Below are 11,197 nucleotides of genomic sequence, written 5' to 3'. Positions count from 1 at the left end.
CCACGTCTCACAAGCACATGACCAGCCACCAATCATCTTAGAAGGTGTCAGAGACATGTGACCTCGTGTCAGCGATGATGTCACCCGCACATGTGCAATGGCTCCAAGATAGGACTTAGGCTCCAGCGCTTGCACATGTGCAGTAGCAAGAAATCCGAACATAGTCTCCAGTGCTCGCACATGTGCAGTAGCAAGAAATCCTAACATAGTCTCCAGTGCCACAGCAACCGTAACACAATCCCTCTCTCTTTCCTACTCACTGATCACGGGCGCCTCGCTGCACGGCTGTCACAAATCTCCGGCGGCTTTTCCTCTTTTGAAAATGGCTGCCGCTTCATTATTTAATCACGTATTCTGTGCCTTTCCTGCCCACCGATGCCCATGATTGGTTGCAGTCAGACACGCCCCCACAATGAGTGACAGCTGTCTCACTGCAACCAATCACAGCCACTCTTGGGTGCAGTAAAATAAATAAATAATTTAAAAAAAAAATGCGGTTCCCCCCAATTTTGATACCAGCCAGGATAAAGCCACACGACTGGAGGCTGGTATTGTCAGGATGGGGAGCTCCACGTTATGGGGATCCCACCCCCCTAACAATATCACCCAGCAGCCTCCCGGAATTGCCACATCCATTAGATGCGGCAGTCCCGGAACTCTACCCAGCTCATGGGGTTAATCATGACAAGTGTCTCCACGAGACAACTTCCATAATTAACCTGTAAGTGAAAGTAAAAAAACACACACAGGGAAAAATCCTTTATTTAGAATAAAAGACAAAAAAAAACCCATTTACCTCTTTATTAATCCCCAAACAACAATCCAGGTCCGAAGTAATCCACAATACACTGTCAGCTCTGCTACATGAAGATGACAGGAAGCCCCGTAGAACATGAGCGATCTATGTCCTCTCAACGCAGCACCTCAAGTGAGCCTTGCTGTCACTGGGGACTTCACTGTGCAATGTAGAGGTCAAGATAACCAAATCTTTCTATGTTTCTCATTAGAGGCAGTGGCTCAATGGTTAGACCTATTGCCTAGGGAGCATTACTTCATGAGTTCAAGTCGCGGCCGCCCTGGTAAAGAATTTAAATTATAATTATTATTTATTTGCAATTATAATTTAATTTAATTATGCACTGAGGGGAGGAGCCGGATATCAGCTGTGAGCCACGGGCCACACCTCTAAAATCGGAGCAGTTCACGGAATGAGGCTGCATTGCTCTCTCCTCTCTCTCTCCCCTCTCTCTCTTCTCTCTCTCCTCTCTCTCTCCTCTCTCTTCTCTCTCATCTCTCTCTTTCTCTTTCTTTTTCTCTCTCTCTCTCTCTCTCTCCTCTCTCTCTTCTCTCTCTCTCTTCTCTCTCTTCTCTCCTCTTCTCTCCTCTTCTCTCTCTCTTCTCTCTCTCTCCCTCTCTCCTCTCTTTTCTCTCTCTTTCCTCTCTCATTCTCTCTCTCGCTTGTTCTCTCTCATGTTCTCTCTCTCTCATGTTCTCTCTCTCTCTTGTTCTCTCTCTCTTTCTCTCTCTCTCTTCTCTCTCTCTGTCTCTCTCTTCTCTCTCTCTTCTCTCTCTCTTCTCTCTCTCTCCCTCTCTTCTCTCTCCTCTCTCTCTCTTCTCTCCTTTTCTCTCCTCTTCTCTCTCTCTTCTCTCCTCTTCTCTCTCTCTTCTCTCTCTCTCCCTCTCTTTTCTCTCCTCTCTCTTTTCTCTCTCTTTTCTCTCTCCCTCTCTCTTCTCTTTTCTCTCTCTTTTCTCTCTCTTTTCTTTTTCTAAGACCTGGCGATGATCAGCTGATGCAGTCACCTGACGAAATCAGCTGACACTAAAAGTTGAGCGGTGAGGCCGGCTTTTTACCGCCCGGCCGGCTAAACTATCAGCTGCTGCTGTCGGACAGGAGTCTGCACAGAAGTGTGTAGTTTTTTTGGTTTTTTTTGCACTGATGCATCAGCTGATTGCATAAAAGCCATTTATACAATCAGCTGCTGTGTCATGTGATTCAGACCCTTGAACCTGACACATCATCTGATTGCTTTGCCTTCCAGCAAACCGATCAAATGATATTGGATCCAGATTGGACGATGCGGAACCCTTGACCCAGGATTACTGCGGAGGGGGATTCTTTATTTCAATATAGATGGAGTCACTAATTGTGTTGTGTTTTATTTCTAATAAAGATATTTTTCTGTGTGTTGTGTTTTTTTTTATCTGTACTAGAAATTCATGGTAGCCATGTCTAATATTGGCGTGACACCATGAATTTCTGGCTTAGGGCCAGTTGATAATATACAGCTAGCCCTAACCCCATTATTACCCAAAGAGCCACCCGTCACCAGGGCAGCTGGAAGAGTTGGATACAGCGCCAGAAGATGGCGCTTCTATGAAAGCGCCATTTTCTGGGGCGTCTGCGGACTGCAATTCGCAGCAGGGGTGCCCAGAAGCTTGGGCACCCTGCACTGTGGATTCCAATCCCCAGCTGCCTAGTTGTACCTGGCTGGACTCAAAAATTGGGCGAAGCCCACGTCATTTTTTTTTTTTAAATATTTCATGAAATTCATGAAATAATTAAAAAAAAAAAAGGGCTTCCCTATATTTTTGGTTCCAAGCCGGGTACAAATAGGCAGCTGGGGCAGCTGGGGCCCGTAGCTGCCTGCTGTACCTGGCTAGCATACAAAAACATAGCGAAGCCCACGTAATTTTTTGGGGGGACAAAAAACTCCTGCATACAGTCCTGGATGGAGTATGCTGAGCCTTGTAGTTCTGCAGCTGCTGTCTGTCTGTATGGAGGAGAGCAGACAGCAGCTGCAGAACTACAAGGCTCAGCATGCTCAATTCACTAGTGTGTGCAGGTGAGCAGACAGCAGCTGCAGAACTACAAGGCTCAGCATGCTCCATTCACTGGTGTATGCAGGAGAGCAGACAGCAGCTGCAGACGTACAAGGCTCAGCATACTCCATCCAGGACTGTATGCAGGAGTTTTTTGCCCCCCAAAAAAATGACGTGGGCTTCGCCATATTTTTGTATGCTAGCCAGGTACCGCAGGCAGGTACGGCTGCCCCCAACCCCCAGCTGCCTATTTGTACCCGGCTGGGAACTAAAAAAATAGGGAAGCCCTTTTTTTAATTATTTCATGAATTTCATGAAATAATTAAAAAAAAAAAATCGACATTGGCTTTGCCCCATTTTTGTGTCCAGCCAGGTACAACTAGGCAGCTGTGGATTGGAATCCGCAGCACAGTTTGGCCGAGCTTTCTGGGCCCCTCTGCTGCGAATTGCAGTCCGCAGCCGCCCCAGAAAATGGCGCTTTCATAGAAGCGCCATCATCTGGCACTGTATCCAACTCTTCAGCAGCCCTGAAGCCGGGTGGCTTGCTGGGTAATAATGGGTTGTTTTACTAGCTAGAATTAAGCCAGAGATTCTTAATGTCAGGCAAGTTTGACCCGGCCATTAAGAATCTCCAATACAGGGTTAAAAAAAAAGACACCACACAGAAAAAAATACGTTAATAGAAATAAATACACAGACACACTTAGAGACTCCATGTTTATTACTCCCTCTCATCCCTCTACGATCCTGGTCTTCTGTCTTCTTTCTCCTTTAACCCATGCAGCTCTGCTACATCAGACAGCACTGCATGAGAGGAAGACTCTGCTGCTCCCCGTGCAGTCTAATCACTCAGTGAGAGTGAGCAGAGGCTGCATGCTGTAAGTGGTGATGTCACCGCTGACAGGTGGGTTACTATAGCAATGGTGCTCCAATCATGTGATTCCCGGTGCCGCAATTCACCAGCTGTGGCAACCAGTCCTTGCATGTGGGATGACTCTGTAAAGCGCACCCACATGCAGGAACGGGGAAGCCGACCATGTGCCAGAGCATCTCGCCGATACACGGAGATGCACAAATGAGCACCGTGTACCAGAGAGATGCACTGACTGGACCTAGCATGATGTCTACCCATGTGACCAGTCTGTAGCCAATGAGATAATACACATGTGACTGATCACATGCTATTTTGACGTCACGGAAGGTCCTATCATCAGTGCTGGTTACCGGGAGGACGCAGCGATTATCGGAACGAAAAGTGGTGGAAGACAGAGTGCAGGACGCGTCGCGGGGACCTGTAAGTGTAATGGCAATGTTTATTAACTGTATGTGTACATGTATAATGTGTTTTTATGTGTTTGTGTTTGCCTGCCATTGTTTTCAATGGGGTTTGAATTGGTTCGTTGAACGTTCGACGAACTTGTCCTCCTTTCGACGAACCGATCCGAACTCGAACTCTAGGGGGTGGCTTATCTCTACTGAGGAATCAAAATTTTAAATATTTTGCTGTTTGCCAAAGGGCTGGAGAGTATTATAATCAATGTCCTCAGGCAACCAGTGAAGCATGGTGGAGGTACTTTGCAGGTTAAGAGCTACATATGAGCAAATTAATTGGGGATTTGGTCAGTATTAGTAATGGGCAGACTTTTAGATAACTGGGACTGGCGGATCAAATTGGATTAAAAAAAACAAATCTGGTTCTGTTTCTGAATTGATCACAGGTATCTGGCTGGATGTCGATCCCCATATACATCTATGGGGACCAGAATCTGGCAATTAAAAATTGTGGTAGAAAGGATAGGGGGATTGGAGCAAGTGGGCTCTACTTACTGAGGCTCCGGCATGGCTGTAACTGCTCCCACAGCTGTTCATTCACTTCTGGGGCTGCTCATTTACCTTCATGCACATGCACTGCTTTCCCTGCCCACCGGCGTCTGTGATTGGTTGCAGTGAGATGTGCCTCCACCCTGAGTGTCAGTGTGTCAGCTGACTGCTTCCAATCACAGACGCTATATGTGTCTATCATGGTATAAAATAAATAAATAAAATATTTGGCGTAGGGTCCCCCATATTCTGATAACAGCACAGACAAACCCTACTGCTACAGACTGCAGTCCCCAGTTGTGTGCTTATCTTGTCTAAGTGTTAAAATAAAAGAAACCGCATAAGTTTTTTGTTTTTTTTTTAAATATTTAAATAATTTTAAAAACCTGCATGTGTTCCCCTCAATTTTGATACCAAGCCATAAGAAAACTGGCAGCTGGAGGCTGGTATTCTCAGGATGCTTATTGTCCCTCCAACCTAAAAATAGTAGCCTGCAGTGCCCAGGATTGCTGCACCCATTAGATGGTAACCTTACCCAGCTCTTCCCTATAGCCCTGGTGTTGTGGCAGTCATGGTAATAAGAGGTGAATTGCCACTAAGCGCTAGCTTAATGATGGGGAGGGTCTATGAGACTCTCTTATTACTAATCTGTAAGAGAAAGTAAATAAACACAAAAACTTAAAAAATCCTTTATTTGAAATAAAATACAAGAAAACACCCTCTTTTATCACTTTCTTAACCCCCAAAACACTCCTGCAGGTCCGATGTAATCCACACAAGGTCCCATGACAATTCCAGATCTGCTACATCTGAAGCTCACAGCAAGCATCATAGAACATGACTGCCCTCTGTGAGCTTCAGGCAGAGTCTGACTGGAGCCGCATGATCAGTGTTGAGCTGACTTAGGTGATTTACAGTCACAGCTGGAGGTTCTCACAGCCCTACACCTGTGACTGCACATAACCTGATATCAGGTTACTTCATTAAACTCAGTTACCCCATCTGAGGTGAGGTCACGGACATTACTGAGGTCAGATTACCTGCGGTCACAGGTGTAGGGCCATGAGAACCTCCAACTGTGACCGCAATTCACCTGAGTGATGTCACTGCTGATCGCACGGTTCCCTTTGTCTCTACCTGAAACTCAAAGTGGGCAGTCATGTTCTTTGGTGCTAGCTGTGAGCTTCAGATGTAGCAGTGAAAGTAAATAAACACAAACACCAAAAAAACTGGCCTCCAGACCCCCCAATTTTGATACCCTGCCAAGATAAAGCCTACAGCTGGGGGCTAGTATTCCCAGGCTGGGGAGACTCATGGTTATTCGGCCCTCCCCACCCTAAAAATAGCAGCCTGCAGCCACCCAATTTTTTGTCCATTAGATGCGTCAATCCCAGCACTTTGCTCAGCTAATCCCGATTGCCCTAGTGTGGTAGCAATTGGGGTAATATAAGGGGTTAATGACATCTTACATTTGTCACTAAGCTCTAGATTAGTAATGGGTAGGGTCTATGAGGCCCCCCATTACTAGTCCTGTAAGTGAAAAGAAATAAACACAAACATTAACAAAACCTTTTATTTGAAATAAAATGCAAAAACCACCCTCTTTCTTCAATTTATTAACCCCATAAACATCCAGGTTCAACATAGTCCACATGAGGTGCCATGATGATCCTGTCTCTTCTACATACTAAAGTTGCAGCGCGTGGGCACAAACATGACCACCTGACGCAGCTGCAGACAGAGACAGACTGAGCCGCAACTGTGAGTGGTGACATCAATGAGTTTATGTGGGGTCACAGCTGGGACCCCACCTGTGACTGCAGGTAAGCTCAACTGAGGTGACCTTATTGAACTATTGAACTTAATGACCTCACCTCAGGTGAAATGCCGAAAAATGCATTTTTTTGGCCAAGAGATGCAGGTTTGGTGCTGAAATTTATACACCAAATTCATGCACAAAATCTACATCTTCTGACAAAAAAAGCATCAATATGGGATGCGATTTTGAAGCAAGAGGTGCAGGAATTTGATGTATAAATTCCAACACCAAATCTGCATCGCTTGGCAAAAAAACCCCACACAAAAACGTTTTTGATGCCGTTCTGGAGCAGTTTTCTGCCAGGAGATGGATATGTGATGCTGAAATGTCTTAACTAGAGTTCTGCTCAAATTTTTCATCTCCTGGCAAATAAACCCTCAGCAAAGCGGCATCAAAACTGTTTTGTGCGGGGTTTTTTTTGCCAAAATATATAGATTTGGTGTTGAAATAAATATGCCAAATTCCTGCACCAAATCTGCATGTTCAGTCAAAAACCCCACATCCAAACATGATGTAGTTTCATAATAATAATACTTTTTATTGCCAGGAGATGGAGATTCAGAGCAGGCATGTGGTGTATAAATTTCAGCCCCAAATCTGCATCTACTTGCAAAAAAAGCGCGGTTTTGTGCCATGGAATGTCCCACAATCTGACAGTCAGGTAGCGGCTTCAAAGTGAAAGTGAAACTGCTGCTGGAATGTTAGACTGCGGGACATGGCCGTAACCCACAATTCCACAGTCTGCCAGTGCCTTGAAAGGTAAAGTTTTGCCAGGCTGTTGGACTGGCAGCACTTTCACTGTGAAGGCGCTACCCGACTGTCGGATTGCGGATCACAGCCATGTCTTGCAATCCGACAGTCAGGTCACCAGAGGTCATACCGTGGCAACCCGGCTGTGACCTTCCTTGAACTGAGCTCACAGTGAGGTTCCTCCTGATGCTGTCAGTGTGACCTGGAGGTTGCGGAGAGCAGACATGTTTTCTCTCTTTCCAAGATCAAAATGTTGCAGCGTCCGGATAGTCTTGGGACTTCGTAAATATTGTTCTTCAAGGGTGTTGCTGGGGTTAATAAGGAATGAAAGAGGGTGTGTGTATTGTGAGATGCCGAGGGGAGAAGTACTAGAGAACAGGTATGTTTCCCCTCATTTCATATGCCTCCATGTACTGACTGTGGAGCAGTCAGCCCATGCAAATGGGCTGGGAAAAGCTGGGCAAGTTATATCTGGCTCAGCAATAAGTTAGTCACTGAAGCCTGTTTATTTCAGTGTAATTTTGGGCTCGGTTTTTCCTGGAGCAATCAGTAGGAATGGCAGTGGGACTGGTTGCTCCCTTCTCCACATTCAATCCAGGTTTTGATTCTGTAAGAGGGTGGTCGCAACCCCAGAGAGAGAAGATGCCCCCCTGAAGACATCACATAGTTGTGAAGCATTTATTGAATATGTTGTATAGAGTTATTAATGTATTGTCACAATAATTTGTAGTTTTATGGGGTCACCACTAGATGTCACCCAAGAGTAGCACACTGACACTAGGAACAGGCATAGGTATGCAGTTGAAGGTTAAATCTGCCTGGTAACAGACAGTTGGGATTTTGAAATTAGCCTATAGGGGAGAAGCTAGGGCATAAGTAGAGACTGTTTCTGTGGAAACGGGAGTTAGGGCCCAGCCTGGGTCGGAGTCAGGCCTCAGGCCTGTGGAGCAGCAAAGTCGCTGGCTATGTGGAACTTATAAGAAGGAAAGTGGAGATAAAGTTACAGTGGTGTGCAGATAGAGATGGTTGAAGTTAGTTAAGTTTGGGACACAAGACAGAGCAGGAGCAAGGGGACGAGAAAGACACCAGAATGAAGGAAAGTGGGACACTTCTGGTGATGGAGTAAAGAAGGAGACACAGGAGAGAGGGAGCTGCCAAGAGAGACATAATTTGGACCACACTACTGAGTCCCTGAGGCTGGCACAGGATCCTGCAGCTGGAGGCCTGAGAAAGTCTGAGGAAAGATTGTGGCTTGCTGGGGAGCAGTGCGGCAAATAGGGGTAAGCCTTACAGGCACCTTTTTGGGACTGTGGTGTGGAGTAGTGTCCGAGGGCACTGTATCCAGTAGTTCATTTTGGTGGCGGCCCTGAACTACCTGTGTGAGGTCATGGTGACCGGTCTCAAAGCATTTAACAATACAAACATACCAGAGGTGAGAAAGACAGAAGGATGGAGCTAATGTACAGCTGTAAGATGGACTTTAATAAAGAAAACCTGTTTAAGTTACCTGGTTATCTTGGACGATTTCTTGTTGCTAAGGACGGTGCCGGTGATCAGGAGAGGACCAAAGTGCTGAAGAAACCAGGTATTTCCCTGTGGGATGATCCCCAGCTCTCCATATTCCCCTTACAGCTTGCTCCATATGCTCCCATGTTTTCTGTGACGGTCACGGCTGGGGTGCGCTTGGTGCCCTCCGGGCACAGGACCACGACTACTGCTGAGGCGCCCCCTGCCCACCGTTACAATTCCTCACTGTATCAGCTGAAATAATCAGGAGGCATTCAGTGCAAGGAGACTGCTGAGGAGAGCAGGACAGGCTCATGGCTGCTGGTGCTGAGACTCAATACCTCCGCTTGCTGTGCTGAGGAACCAACACAGTAAGAGAATACTGTTTTGTTTGTTACATAGGTTTATTTTGTAGTTAGCATTCTGTTGTTAGTTAGTGGCCAGACGGCCTTAGACTTTTATTTTCCTGTTTTTTTAATGTGTAACACTGAGAGATAAGTGTACACAATAAACACGGCAGTGGCCATATCTGTGTGGAACCTGCCAGTCTGCTGCTGTCAACTGTGACCCCATAGCCACTCACTTGGACCAAAGCAAAGATCCCAGCTGAGCTATATTCCCTGTCTCACAAATGGTGTTTTGAATGCCGGCATTAGTGGCTATTAGACTGTGACTGCAGATAAACCATTCTATGGACATTGTCTCTTGTTGATGTCCTTGCTGAAAGCTCCTGTGCTGCTGAAGAGCCAAGAGACCAGCAATATGGAGGAACTGCTGAAACAGTTGGTGCAGGCAAACATTAACCAACAACAGGCCAATGTCCAGCAACAACAGACCAATACTTACCTCCAGAAGGCGCTGGAGCAGCAGCACCAAATGCAACAAGAGCAGTTAAATGCAATAAAGGAGGCCTTGGTTCAGCAGTCGCGAGACGCGGAGGATCGTGCACAAAGCTCTGCCAGTGCGCAGAAAGCCATACAAAAGACTTTACTTAAAATGACTGCTGATGATGTGGAAGCAGATCTGGCAGTGTTTCAACGTATTGCAGAACGTAAGCGCTTACCGGTGGACAAATGGGCTGAAGTGGTCGCTCCATTCCTGATCAGAGATCCGCAAAAGTCATATGAAAATGTTTGGGCACCCCTATTCATGTTAACCTTTTTTCTTTATAACAATTTGGGTTTTTGTAACAGCTATTTCAGTTTCATATATCTAATAACTGATGGACTGAGTAATATTTCTGGATTGAAATGAGGTTTATTGTACTAACAGAAAATGTGCAATCCGCATTTAAACAAAATTTGACTGGTGCAAAAGTATGGGCACCCTTATCAATTTCTTGATTTGAACACTCCTAACTACTTTTTACTGACTTACTAAAGCACTAAATTGGTTTTGTGACCTCATTGAGCTTTGAACTTCATAGGCAGATGTATCCAATCATGAGAAAAGGTATTTAAGGTGGCCACTTGCAAGTTGTTCTCCTATTTGAATCTCCTATGAAGAGTGGCATCATGGGCTCCTGAAAACAATTTTCAAATGATCTGAAAACAAAGATTATTCAGCATAGTTGTTCAGGGGAAAGATACAAAAAGTTGGCTCATAAATCTAAGCTGTCAGTTTCAACTGTGAGGAACATAGTAAGGAAATGGAAGACCACAGGTACAGTTATTATTAAGCCCAGAAGTAGCAGGCCAAGAAAAATATCAGAAAGCAGGGAAGAATGGTGAGACTAGTCAAGGACACCTCCAAAGACCTGCAGCATCATCTTGCTGCAGATGGTGTCAATGTGCATCGGTCAACAATACAGAGCACGTTGCGCAAGGAAAAGCTGCATGGGAGAGTGATGCGAAAGAAGCCGTTTCTGCAAGCACGCCACAAACAGAGTTGCCTGAGGTATGCAAAAGCACATTTGGACAAGCCAGTTACATTTTGGAAGAAGGTCCTGTGGACTGATGAAACAAAGATTGAGTTGTTTGGTCATACAAAAAGGCGTTAGGCATGGAGGTAAAAAAACACGGTATTCCAAGAAAAGCACTTGCTACCCACAGTAAAATTTGGTGGAGGTTCAATCATGCTTTGGGGCTGTGTGGCCAATGCCGGCACCGGGAATCTTGTTAAAGTTGAGGATTGCATGGATTCAACTCAGTATCAGTAGATTCTTGACAATAATGTGCAATTATCAGTGACGAAGTTGAAGTTACGCAGGGGATGGATATTTCAGCAAGACAATGATCCAAAACACCGCTCCAAATCTACTCAGGCATTCATGCAGAGGAACAATTTCAATGTTCTGGAATGGCCATCCCAGTCCCCAGACCTGAATATCATTGAACATCTGTGGGATGATTTGAAGCGTGCTGTCCATGCTCGGTGACCATCAAACTTAACTGAAATGGAATTGTTTTGTAAACAGGAATGGTCAAATATACCTTCATCCTGGGTCCAGGAACTCATTAAAAGCTACAGGAAGCGACTAGA

The sequence above is a fragment of the Anomaloglossus baeobatrachus genome, chromosome 2 (genome assembly GCF_048569485.1).
Source record: "Anomaloglossus baeobatrachus isolate aAnoBae1 chromosome 2, aAnoBae1.hap1, whole genome shotgun sequence".
Taxonomy (NCBI): Eukaryota; Metazoa; Chordata; class Amphibia; order Anura; family Aromobatidae; genus Anomaloglossus; species Anomaloglossus baeobatrachus.
The sequence above is the reverse complement of the archived record's forward strand: the minus strand, read 5'-3'. Positions refer to the sequence as shown.